Consider the following 12,618-nt stretch of genomic DNA (forward strand, 5'->3'; position numbering starts at 1 on the left):
CTGGGCAAACTGGACAGCTACATGTAAAGGAATGAAATTAGAACACTCCCTAACACCATACACAAAAATAAACTCAAAATGGATTAAAGACCTAAATGTAAGACCAGACACTATAAAACTCTTAGAGAAAAACATAGGAACAACACTCTTCGACATAAATCACAGCAAGTTCTTTTTTAATCCACCTCCTAGAGTAATGGAAATAAAAACAAAAATAAACAAATGGGACCTAATGAAACTGCAAAGCTTTTGCACAGCAAAGGAAACCATAAACAAGACAAAAAGACAACCCTCAGATTGGGAGAAAATATTTGCAAATGAATCAACGGACAAAGGATTAATCTCCAAAATATATAAACAGTTCATGCAGCTCAATATTAAAGAAACAAACAACCCAATCCAAAAATGGGCAGACGACCTAAATAGACATTTCTCAAAGAAGACATACAGATGGTCAAGAAGCACATGAAAAGCTGCTCAACATCACTAATTATTAGAGAAATGCAAATCACAACTACAATGAGGTATCATCTCACAACAGTTAGAATGGGCATCATCAGAAAATCTACAAACAACAAATGCTGGAGAGGGTGCGGAGAAAAGCGAACCCTCCTGTTGGTGGGAATGTAAATTGATACAGCCACTATGGAGAACAGTACGGAGGTTCCTTAAAAAACTAAAAATAGAATTACCATATGATCCAGCAATCCCACTACTGGGCATATACCCAGACACATGCACCCCAATGTTCACTGCAGCACTATTTACAATAGCCAGGTCATGGAAGCAACCTAAGTGTCCATTGACAGACGAATGGATAAAGAAGTTGTGGTATACAGGGCGAGAGAGAGTCATGGACATATACACACTAACAAACGTAGTAAGGTAGATAGCTAGTGGGAAGCAGCCGCATGGCACAGGGATATTGGCTTGGTGCTTTGTGCCAGCCTGGAGGGGTGGGATAGGGAGGGTGGGAGGGAGGGAGACACAAGAGGGAAGAGATATGGGAACATATGTATATGTATAACTGATTCACTTTGTTAAAAAGCAGAAACTAACACACTGTTGTAAAGCAATTATACCCCAATAAAGATGTTAAAAAAAAAAAAAAAAGAAGTTGTGGTATATATATAGAATGGAATATTACTCAGCCATAAAAAGGAACGAAATTGAGTCGTTTGTTGAGACATGGATGGATCTAGTGACTGTCATACAGAGTGAAGTAAGTCAGAAAGAGAAAAACAAATATCGTATATTAACACATGTATGTGGAACCTAGAAAAATGGTACAGATGAACCGGTTTGCAGGGCAGAAGTTGAGACACAGATGTAGAGAACAAACGTGTGGACACCAAGGGGGGGAAACCACGGTGGGGTGGGGATGGTGGTGTGCTGAATTGGGCGATTGGGATTGACATGTATACACTGATGTGTATAAAATTGATGACTAATAAGAGCCTGCAGTATAAAAGAAACAAACAAACAAACAAAATCAACTAATACTAAACTTTCTTTGGCTTATTTGTATGGAAATATGTTAATATAAATGTTTCAGACATTACATGAAATTTCTTAAAATCTTATGTGTTCTGGTATAATGTTATAAGTCATAATTCTAGTTATTACTTTAAAATGTATATCTCAGAAATAACTAAATTTCCTTGTCAATTGCATTATTATGAACTTCCATCAAATCTTGAACTGTGGTCATTTTTCAGTCTTTTGTCATTTACAGACAGTTCTGGGTGTACTCTGATGCTTTTGCAAAAGTGTTCCTATAAAAGGGTTTCATTTCAAGGAATTCATGGAAAAGACTGTGACAAGTTCAGGTTTCCGGTAACTGACCATACTGCTGAACTGAATGAATAAGCATTTTCAGAACTCTAATGGAAAACTGACGAATTCATAAAAGTGCTAACAAAAGATCAAGATGAAAAAAGAAATTAATTACATGGGACTGAGTGAACTGATGAGGATGATTATAATTTTTGTGACTTTCTGTTTGAATAAAAAAAAAATCCCACAAGGACTCAGAGGCAAAAAATATACAAATCAATTCTCACTGCAAAGTAAAGGAGCTGTTACAGTGGAGGATTCCTGGACTGAATGTCACTATTATGACGTAGTGTGAGTGTGCTTCATGTTTGGTAACTGCAGTCATTGTTGCTTTTGTTGTGGCCATCCGTTTCCAATGCTTGGTGTCAGTTTATTTATCTCTTGTAAAAATAAAATACAGTGTGTGTGTGTGTGAAAAAAAAAAAGATGTCATCTCAAATTACTGGATACAGGTTTACTTCTTACTAAATAGTGTCGGGGTAACTGCTAGACACTTGCAAAAAAAAAAAAAAAATCACATCAGATATGTACTTCACATCCAAGGGAAGAATAAACTCCAAATGGGAAAACTGCATGTTAAATAAAAATACTAGTACTAAAAAATAGCTTGCGTGAATTCCTTTTCACAATTCTGATTCAAAGTCCAGATGCATTACACATATTTTTTAAAAGGCTGACTACATTAAAAACATTTTTTTCAATGACAGGAAAACACTTTAAGTCAAAGGCAATTGAGAAAAATAGAGAAAATATTTACAACACACATCATACATTCAGGACTGAATACGCCAATACTTAAAGATGTTTCTTTACATTGAGAAGAAAAAACTAAAAACCACCCAGCAAATCCAAACCAAGGGGCATTCTCAAAATAAATACATCAGCTAGCATCACAAGAGACAAAACTCAGCAATCATGACAGACCAAAGGAGATAAAAGACTCATGACAACTAAAAATGAAGTGGGACCCTGGACTGTAATCCTGCAGGAGAAAATATATGATCTTTTGTTTTTGTTCTTCCCAAAGGGGAACCATTAGTGGGGCAGGTGGCAAAATTTGTATAAGGTCTGTAGGTTACATAATACTCTTGAAGCACTGTTAATGTCCTGATTTTGATCACTGTACTGATGATATATAAGAGAATGTCCATATTTTTTAAAATACATACAGAAGTATTTAGGAATAAATGAAGATTATGTTTGCAACTTGCTGTCTGACACTTATAAAATAAAATTAGACTCACACATGCACTGATAGGAAAAGGTATAAGATTAAGAAGACATAACTCCCTTTCCCCCTCCTCAGAGAGAGAGAGAACTGTCCAGATAGAAAACAAGAAGATGTTCTTATAAACAGTAGGAGGGTGAGGGGTGTGTGTGTGTGTGTGTGTATGTGTTAGTAGCCTAGGACATATACAATAAGTCTAATATATATGTATATAAACATATAAACATGTCTATAAAAGCATATTTATTATGGACATAGAGATAAAATAATTTCCCCCAGAATTATAGAAATGTTTGAAATATAAAAATAAGTGTTCCAAGAAATGTTCAGTCACAGGAAAACAAAAGTCCCACTTCCCTGGATTAAAAGTTGTAAAAACTTCTAGAAAGAAAAGATCTAAGAATTTATGAAAATCAGGTTGACATCATACTTCTCCTCAGCAACACTGGTACCTAGAAGACTAGCTAGAAGCTATGAAGCTAGGAATCAAAGTCTTCAATCAGGTGGAGAGGGGGAAAAAATATTTTTAACCCAGAAATTTTGTAAGGAGCCGAACGTTCAAGGATGAAGGCAAAATAAATACTTTTTTTAAAATATAAGAATCCAGAATTTTTACCTTACCTCCTCCCATACATGGTTTCTGAATTGTGAAAGTGATTATTCAGGAAAGATTCCATTAGCATGAAAACAAATAGGAGAAATACTAGGACAGGTCATCAAGAAATGGCACGAGGCAAACCAAAAGAGATGCCTCAGAAGAAACCAACCCTGCCAAAATCTTGATCTAGGACTTCCGGCTTGCAGAACCGTGGGAAAGCTGGGTCTCAGTAGGAACATCCATGACCTGTTCCAGAAAAATCAGGGCGCTAGAAGTCAGTGAAGCTCGAGAGGTTGGTTCGAGATGGCCGAGTAGAAGGACGTGCGCTCACGCCCTCCTGTGAGAACACCAGAATCACAACCAACTGCTGAACAATCGTCGACAGGAAGACACCGGAACTCACCAGAAAAGATACCCCACATCCAAGGACAAAGGAGAAACCACAGTGAGACAGTAGGAGGGGCGCAATCACAATAAAGTCAAATCCTATAACTTCTGGGTGGGTGACTCACACACTGGAGAACTTACACCACAGAAGTCCACCCACTGGCGTGAAGGTCCTGAGCCCCACGTCAGGCTTCCCAACCTGGGGGTCCAGCAACGGGAGGAGGAATTCCTAGAGAATCAGACTTTGAAGGCTAGTGGGAATTGACTGCAGGACTTTGACAGGACTGGGGGAAACAGAGACTCCACTCTTGGAGGGCACACACAAGGTAGTGTGCGCATCGGGACCCAGGGGAAGGAGCAGTGACCCCACAGGAGACTGAACCAGACCTACCTGCTAGTGTTGGAGGGTCTCCTGCAGAGGCGGGGGTGGAGGCTGTGGCTCACCATGGGGACAAGGACACTGGCAGCAGAAGTTCTGGGAAGTGCTCCTTGGCGTGAGCCCGCCCAGAGCCTGTCCAAGGCCCAACAAACAGCCCAGGTAGGCTCCAGTGTTGGGTCGCCTCAGGCCAAACAACCAACAGGGAGGGAACGCAGCCCCACCCACCGGCAGACAAGCAGATTAAAGTTTTACTGAGCTCTGCCCACCAGAGCAACACCCAGCTCTACCCACCATCACCAGTGTCTCCCATCAGGAAGCTTGCCCAAGCCTCTTAGATAGCCTCATCCACCAGAGGGCAGAGAGCAGAAGCAAGAAGAACTACAGTCCTGCAGCCTGTGGAACGAAAACCACATTCACAGAAACACAGACCAAATGAAAGGCAGAGGATCATGTACCAGATGAAGGAACAAAATAAAACCCCAGAAAAATAACTAAATGAAGTGGAGATAGGCAACCTGCCAGAAAAAGAATTCACAATAATGATAGTGAAGATGATCCAGGACCACGGAAAAAGAATGGAGGCAAAGATTGAGAAGATGCAAGCAATGTTTAACAAAGGCCTAGAAAAATGAAAGAAGAAACAGAGATGAACAATACAATAACTGAAATGAAAACTACACTAGAAGGAATCAATAGCAGAATAACCGAGGCAGAAGAACGGATAAGTGATCTGGAAGACAGAAGGGTGGAATTCACTGCCACGGAACAAAATGAAGAAAATAAATGAAGACAGCCTAAGAGACCTCTGGAACAGCATTAAACACATCAACATTCGCATTATAGGGGTCCCAGAAGGAGAAGAGAGAGAGAAAGGACCCAAGAAAATATTTGAAGAGATTATAGTAAAAAACTTCCCTAACATGGGAAAGAAAATAGCCATCCAAGTCCAGGAAGTGCAGCGAGTCCCAGGCAGGATAAACCCAAGGAGAAACATGCCGAGACACATAGTAATCTAACTGACAAAAATTAAAGACAAAGAAAAATTATTAAAAGCGACAAGGGAAAACCGACAACATACAAGCGAACTCCCATAAGGTTAATAGCTGATTTTTCAGCAGAAACTCTACAAGCCAGAAGGGAGTAGCGTGATATATTTAAAGTGATAAAAGGGAAAAACCTACAACCAAGATTACTCTATCCGGCAAGGATCTCATTCAGATTCAAAGGAGAAATCAGAAGCTTTACAGACAAGCAAAAGCTAAGAGAATTCAGCATCACCAAACCAGTTCTACAGCAAATGCTAATGGAACTTCTCTACGTGGGAAACACAAGAGAAGAAAAAGACCTAAAAAAACAAATCCAAAACAATTAAGAAAATGGTAACAGGAACATACATATAGATAATTACCTTAAATGTGAATGGATTAAATGCTCCAACCAAAAGACATAGACTGGCTGAATGGCTAAAAAAACAGGACCCGTATATATGCTGTCTACAAGAGACCCAATTCAGACCTAGGGACACATACACACTGAAAGTGAGGGGATGGAAAAAGATATTCCATGCAAATGGAAATCAAAAGAAAGCTGGAGTAGCAACACTCATATCAGATAAAATAGACCTTAAAATAAAGAACATTACAAGAGACAAGGAAGGACACTACATAATGATCAAGGTGTCAATCCATGAAGAAGATATAACAATTGTAAATATTTATGTACCCAACATAGGAGCACCTCAATACATAAGGCAAATGCTAACAGCTATAAAAGAGGAAATCGACAGTAACACAATAATAGTCAGGGACTTTAACACCTCGCTTACACCAATGGACAGATCATCCAGACAGAAAATTAATAAGGAAACACAAGCTTTAAATGACACAATAGAGCAGATAGATTTAATAGCTATTTATAGGACATGCCATCCGAAAACAGCACTTTACACTTTCTTCTGAAGTGCACATGGAACATTCTCCAGGATAAATCATATCTTGGGTCACAAATCAAGCCTCAGTAAATTAAAATTGAAATCATATCAACTATCTTTTCCGACCACAATACTATGAGATTAGAAATAATTTATAGGGAAAAAAGCATAAAAAGCAGAAACACATGGAGGCTAAACAATACGTTACTACATAACCAAGAGATCACTCAAGAAATATTAAAGGAAATTTAAAAATACCTACAGACAAATGACAACAAAAACACGATGATCCAAAACCTATGGGATGTAGCAAAAGCAGTTCTAAGAGGGAAGTTTATAGCAATACAATCCTACGTCAAGAAACAAGAAAAATCTCAAATAAAGAATCTAACCTCACACCTAAAGGAACTAGAGAAAGAAAAACAACCAAAACCCAAAGTTAGTAGAAGGAAAGAAATCATAAAGATCAGAGCAGAAATAAATTAAATAGAAACAAAGAAAACAATAGCAAAGATCAATAAAACTAAAAGCTGGTTCTTTGAGAAGATAAACAAAATTGATAAACCATTAGCCAGACTCATCAAGAAAAAGAGGGAGAGGACTCAAATCAATAAAATAAGAAATGAAAAAGGAGAAGTTACAACAGACACTGCAGAAATACGAAGCATCATAAGACACCACTACAAGCAACTCTATGCCAATAAAGTGGACAACCTGCAAGAAATGGACAAATTTTTAGAAAGCTATTTCCAACACTGAACGAGGAAGAAACAGAAAATATGAGCAGACCAATCACAAGTAATGAAATTGAAACTGTGATTAAAAATCTTCCAACAAACAAACGCCCAGGACCAGATGGCTTCACAGGTGAATTCTATCAAGCATTTAGAGAAGAGCTAACACCCACCCTTCTCAAACTCTTCCAAAATATAGCAGAGGGAGGAACACTCCCAAAGTCATTCTACAAGGCCACCATTACCCTGATACCAAAACCAGACAAAGATACTACAAAAAAAGAAAATTGCAGACCAATATCACTAAAGAATATAGATGCAAAAATCCTCAACAAAATACTAGCAAACAGAATCCAACAACACATTAAAAGGATCATATACCATGATCAAGTGGGATTTATCCCAGGGATGCAAGGATTCTTCAATACATGCAAATCAATCAGTGTGATACCCCATATTAACAAATTGAAGAATAAAACCCATATGATCACGTCAATAGGTGCAGGAAAAGCTTTTGACAAAATTCAACACCCATTTATGATAAAAACTCTCCAGAAAGTGGGCACAGGGGGAACCTACCTCAACATAATAAAGGCCATATACGACAAACCCACAGCAAACATCATTCTCAATGGTGAAAAACTGAAAGCATTTCCTCTAAAATCTGAAACAAGATGTCCACTCTTGCCACTATTATTCAACATAGTTTTGGAAGTCCTAGCCACAGCAATCAGAGAAGAAAAAGGAATAGAAATTAAAAAGAAGAAGTAAAACTGTCAGTGTTTGCAGATGACGTGATACTATATATAGAGAATCCTAAAGATGCCACCAGAAAACTGCTAGAGCTAATCAATTAATTTGGTAAAGTTGTAGGATGCAAAATTAATGCACAGAAATCTCTTGCATTCCTATACACTAACAACGAAAGATCAGAAGGAGAAATTAATGAGACAATTCCATTCACCACTGCAACAAAAAGAATAAAATACCTAGGAATAAACCTATCTAAGGAGACAAAAGACCTGTATGCAGAAAACTATAAGAGACTGATGAAAGAAATTAACGATGATACAAACAGATGGAGAGATATACCATGTTCTTGGATTGGAAGAATCAACATTGTGAAAATGAGTATAATACCCTATGCAATCTACAGATTCAATGCAATCCCTATCAAATTACCAATGGCATTTTTTACAGAACTAGAACAAAAAGTCTTAAAATTCCTATGGAGACATAAAAGACCCCGAATAGCCAAAGCAAACTTGAGGGAAAGAAATGGCTCCCAGACTTCAGACTATACTACAAAGCTACAGTAATCAAGACAGTATGGTACTGGCACAGAAACAGAAATATAGATCAATGGAACAGGATAGAAAGCCCAGAGATAATCCCATGCACATATGGTCACCTTATCTTTGATAAAGAAGGCAAGAACATACAATAGAGAAAAGACAGTCTCTTCAATAAGTGGTGCTGGGAAAACTGGCCAGCTACATGTAAAAGAATAAAATTAGAACGCCCCCTAACACCATACACAAAATAAACTCAAAATGGATTAAAGACCTAAATGTAAGGCCAGACACTATAAAACTCTTAGAGGAAAACATAGGCAGAAAACTCTGACATAAATCACAGCAAGTTCTTTTTTGATCCGCCTCCTAGAGAAATGGAAATAAAAACAAAAATAAACAAATGGGACCTAATGAAACTTAAAAGCTTTTGCACAGCGAAGGAAACTGTAAATAGGACGAAAAGACAACCCTCAGAATGGGAGAAAATATTTGCGAACAAGTCAAGGGAGAAAGGATTAATCTCCAAAATATATAAACAGCTCATGCAGCTCAATATTAAAAAAACAAACAACCCAATCGAAATATGGGCAGAAGACCTAAATAGACATTTCACCAAAGAAGACACACAGATGGCCAAGAGGCACATGAAAAGCTGCTCAACATCACTAATTATTAGAGAAATGCAAATCAAAACTGCAATGAGGTGTCACCTCACACCAGTTAGAATGGGCATCATCAGAAAATCTACAAACAACAAATGCTGGAGAGGGTGTGGAGAAAAGGGAACCCTCTTACACTGTTGGTGAGAATGTAAACTTATACAATCAGTATGGAGAACAGTATGGAGATTCCTTAACAAGCTAAAAATAGAATTACCATATGATCCAGCAATCCCACTACTGGGCATATACCCTGAGAAAATCATAATTCAAAAAGACACATGCACCCCAATGTTCACTGCAGCACTATTTACAATGGCCAGGTTATGGAAGCAACCTAAGTGTTCATCGACAGACGAATGGATAAAGAAGATGTGGTACATATATACAATGGAATATTACTCAGCCATAAAAAGGAACAAAACTGGGTCATTTGTAGAGACATGGATGGACCTAGAGACTGTCATACAGAGTGAAGTAAGTCAGAAAGAGAAAAACAAATATCTATATTAATGCATTAATGCATTAATGTATGTGGAATCTAGAAAAATGGTACAGATGAACCAGTTTGCAAGGCCGAAATAGAGACACAGATGTAGAGGACAAATGGACACCGGAGGGGGGGAAAGCAGGGGTGGGGTGGTGGTGGTGTGATGAACTGGGAGATTGGGATTGACATATATACACTAATATGTATAAAATAGATAACTAATAAGAACCTGCCGTATTTAAAAAAAGTAAAAAAAAAAAAAAAAAAAAGGCACCAAATCAGAAGAGTTAAGACCTAAAAAATCATTTTTACAGAGAATCCAACAGACTTTGACACTTGGAAATGTGTTTCTTTAGCAACAAAGTTTCAGTGAGGTAGGAGTACATTTCCATCTCCATAAATCCAATTAAAATGTTTAAATGAATAATATTTACATACTCTCCAAATACATTTTTATTGAGTTAGAACTTTTTTGGAATTCAACCAACCATGAAGCCCAAAGACTTAATTACATTATGGAAACTTGAAAATGTAACAGTGTCCTTAGAAAAACAAAAATTGGAAGGAAGATGAAGAGGTGTACTAATTTCCTCACATCTTAGGGCAAAACATCATCAGAATCAAGATTCTGATGCATGTACACTACTTAAGTTTATTTGTGGAGGGTGAAATGTTAATTACTAAACAAAAATTCGAACTGTTTAATTAAGTTTGCCATTGGAGAATGGGGTATTTTTTGATTTTTGTTTTTAATAAGAGAATTTTAATGAATTTCCATGGAGGCTGGAATAATATTCATATTCCGATTGGAAACAGCATGGGGTATAAATGAAATATGCATTCACGTGGGTAATCCTCATAACCTAAAAACACCTGTAATTAATTGGAAAACACAGTGTCTCCTGCTGGGAATGGATACTAGTACAGCATCTAAGAATGCTGAGCGGAGGAGATAAATCTCTTCTTAGCTAAGTGGCAGTGGGCAGGTTACCTAAACTTGCTATTGTATGACAGCACATAATATAATGATGACTTAGTCGCTACATTTTTCCTTTCCTTTTTTTTTAATTATCGTGAGAACATTTAATATGAGATCTACCCTCAACAAATTTTTAAATGCATAAAATGTCACCTCATGCATGTTAGAATGGCTTTTGTGCAAGAGAGGGAGGGAGGGGAGGAGGAAAAAAGAGAGGGGGGAGGAAGGGAGGGAAGAAGGAAGGAAAAAAGGAAGGAAGGAGGGAAGGAAGGAAGGAAGGAAGGAAGGAAGGAAACTTGTTTGTGAGGATGTAGAGAAACTGGAACCTGTGTGCACTCTTAGTGGGAACGTAAAATGGTGCAACTACTATGGAGAACAGGATGGATATTCCTCAAAAAATTAAAATCATACGATGCAGTGACACTACCTTTCCCTCTGAGCCTCACTGAGGTATAACTGACAAATACAATTGTATATATTTAAGGTGTACAACATTATTTGATACATGTATACACTGTGCGACGACCACCATCAAGTGAATCAACACGTCCAACCACCATCACCTCCCATCCACTGACATCACCTTGATCTGTGCTAAGTCACTATCTTTTGCAGCATCTCTGTAAATGTCAACCCAGTAAAAAATAACAACAACTTCTGAATAATGTTATGAAATAACTCTGACCTCGCATTCCCCCCAAATGGGTCTCAGTGACCCCCAGGGCTCTATATACAGATGACACTGTGAGGACCACTGTTCTGCAGGAAAACCTATTTAGGAACAAAACGTGCCTTGAAATCCTACTGCAAAAATTACTACAGGAAACAGGGCACTTTGCTGATGATGGAATAGAAGAATTTTTTCGAGACAGAAAAAGTATATTTTATCTTCTGGATCTGTTGTCTCACTGAGGAACGCATCTCATTTATCCAAAAACTATGTAGTCACTGGCGAACTTGGGCTGGAGACACATCTTCTGGGGTTACTCAGCAGGGAAACAACATGCCTGAGGGAAACTGGGGGTTGCTGATAAAAAGAAGGGGCTTCTTTCCTCAAAGTGGCTCTAGTTTGTAGGAAAACCCCATGACATGTGTTTGCTGGGCAGAAACAGGTTTGTAACTCAATATAAAGTGAGATACAAGTTATGTTCTGACACGCAAGCGAAACTGTTTCTGCAGGTAAAGCCACGATCACACATAATCCCCAAAGACATTTTCATGGACCATCTGGGAATTTCTAATCACAGCCCAGATTACGTTACCCAAATTCTCTTCCTTTTGAAAACATCCAAGAAATGTCATGTTTAAACGAGGGGAGCAACATGCATCATCTCTTTCTATTTATGCAAGAGACCCGCTCCAGGGATTGCCCACAGCCCAGTGGAGGTTATTATCGGTATAGTTGCCATTGCTTTTTGGTTATTTTCATTTGGGGCTGTCCTTAGCTCATGATTCGTATCTAAGCTGAATAATAATTAGACATCTTGGAGTTTCATTTCTACCACTCCTCTTCAAGAAATGCTTCAAATTTGTTCAACATGTTTTCCAGAATCCATACTTTTTCTGTTTTCTCCTCCCCCTCTTTTCTCTTCGCTTTGACTCCCCCAGTGTGAAGTATGTATTCCAATGGCAAGCTGACCTACTGTTGCCTTTCCCGACGCCCAGACATTTTTCCATTACTGCTCAAAGCCTAGCGTTTCTAAATTAGATCTTCCATGAAAAAAAAATGTCCCTCTGGGTGTGAGCCAGAGGCAGATCTGTGTGAATGTTCCCAGCACTGATCCTAGGACACTGCAGTTATCAGAAGACATGTAGGGTTCGGGTGATGTGTCCAGAGAAGCAAGGAGAGAATTCCTTCAATATCCCACCTATATTTCTAGTCAATTTAAAGTGAACTGCAGAATTTGCAAAACAGAGTTTTAATGACCCTCCCTTACAAATGCAAATGTTTGACCTGCCTCCGGCTAAACACAAAGTCACTGACTTAAGACACAGCAAGTGTCTATGGTCATTCAGCAGTTTTCTAGACAGGAAGATCCCCTGGGGGTGGAACATCTTGTGCCAGGGCCCTCAATGAACCCCAGAACGCAGATTCTCCCAAAT

Source organism: Tursiops truncatus, chromosome X, assembly GCF_011762595.2.
Source record: "Tursiops truncatus isolate mTurTru1 chromosome X, mTurTru1.mat.Y, whole genome shotgun sequence".
Taxonomy (NCBI): Eukaryota; Metazoa; Chordata; class Mammalia; order Artiodactyla; family Delphinidae; genus Tursiops; species Tursiops truncatus.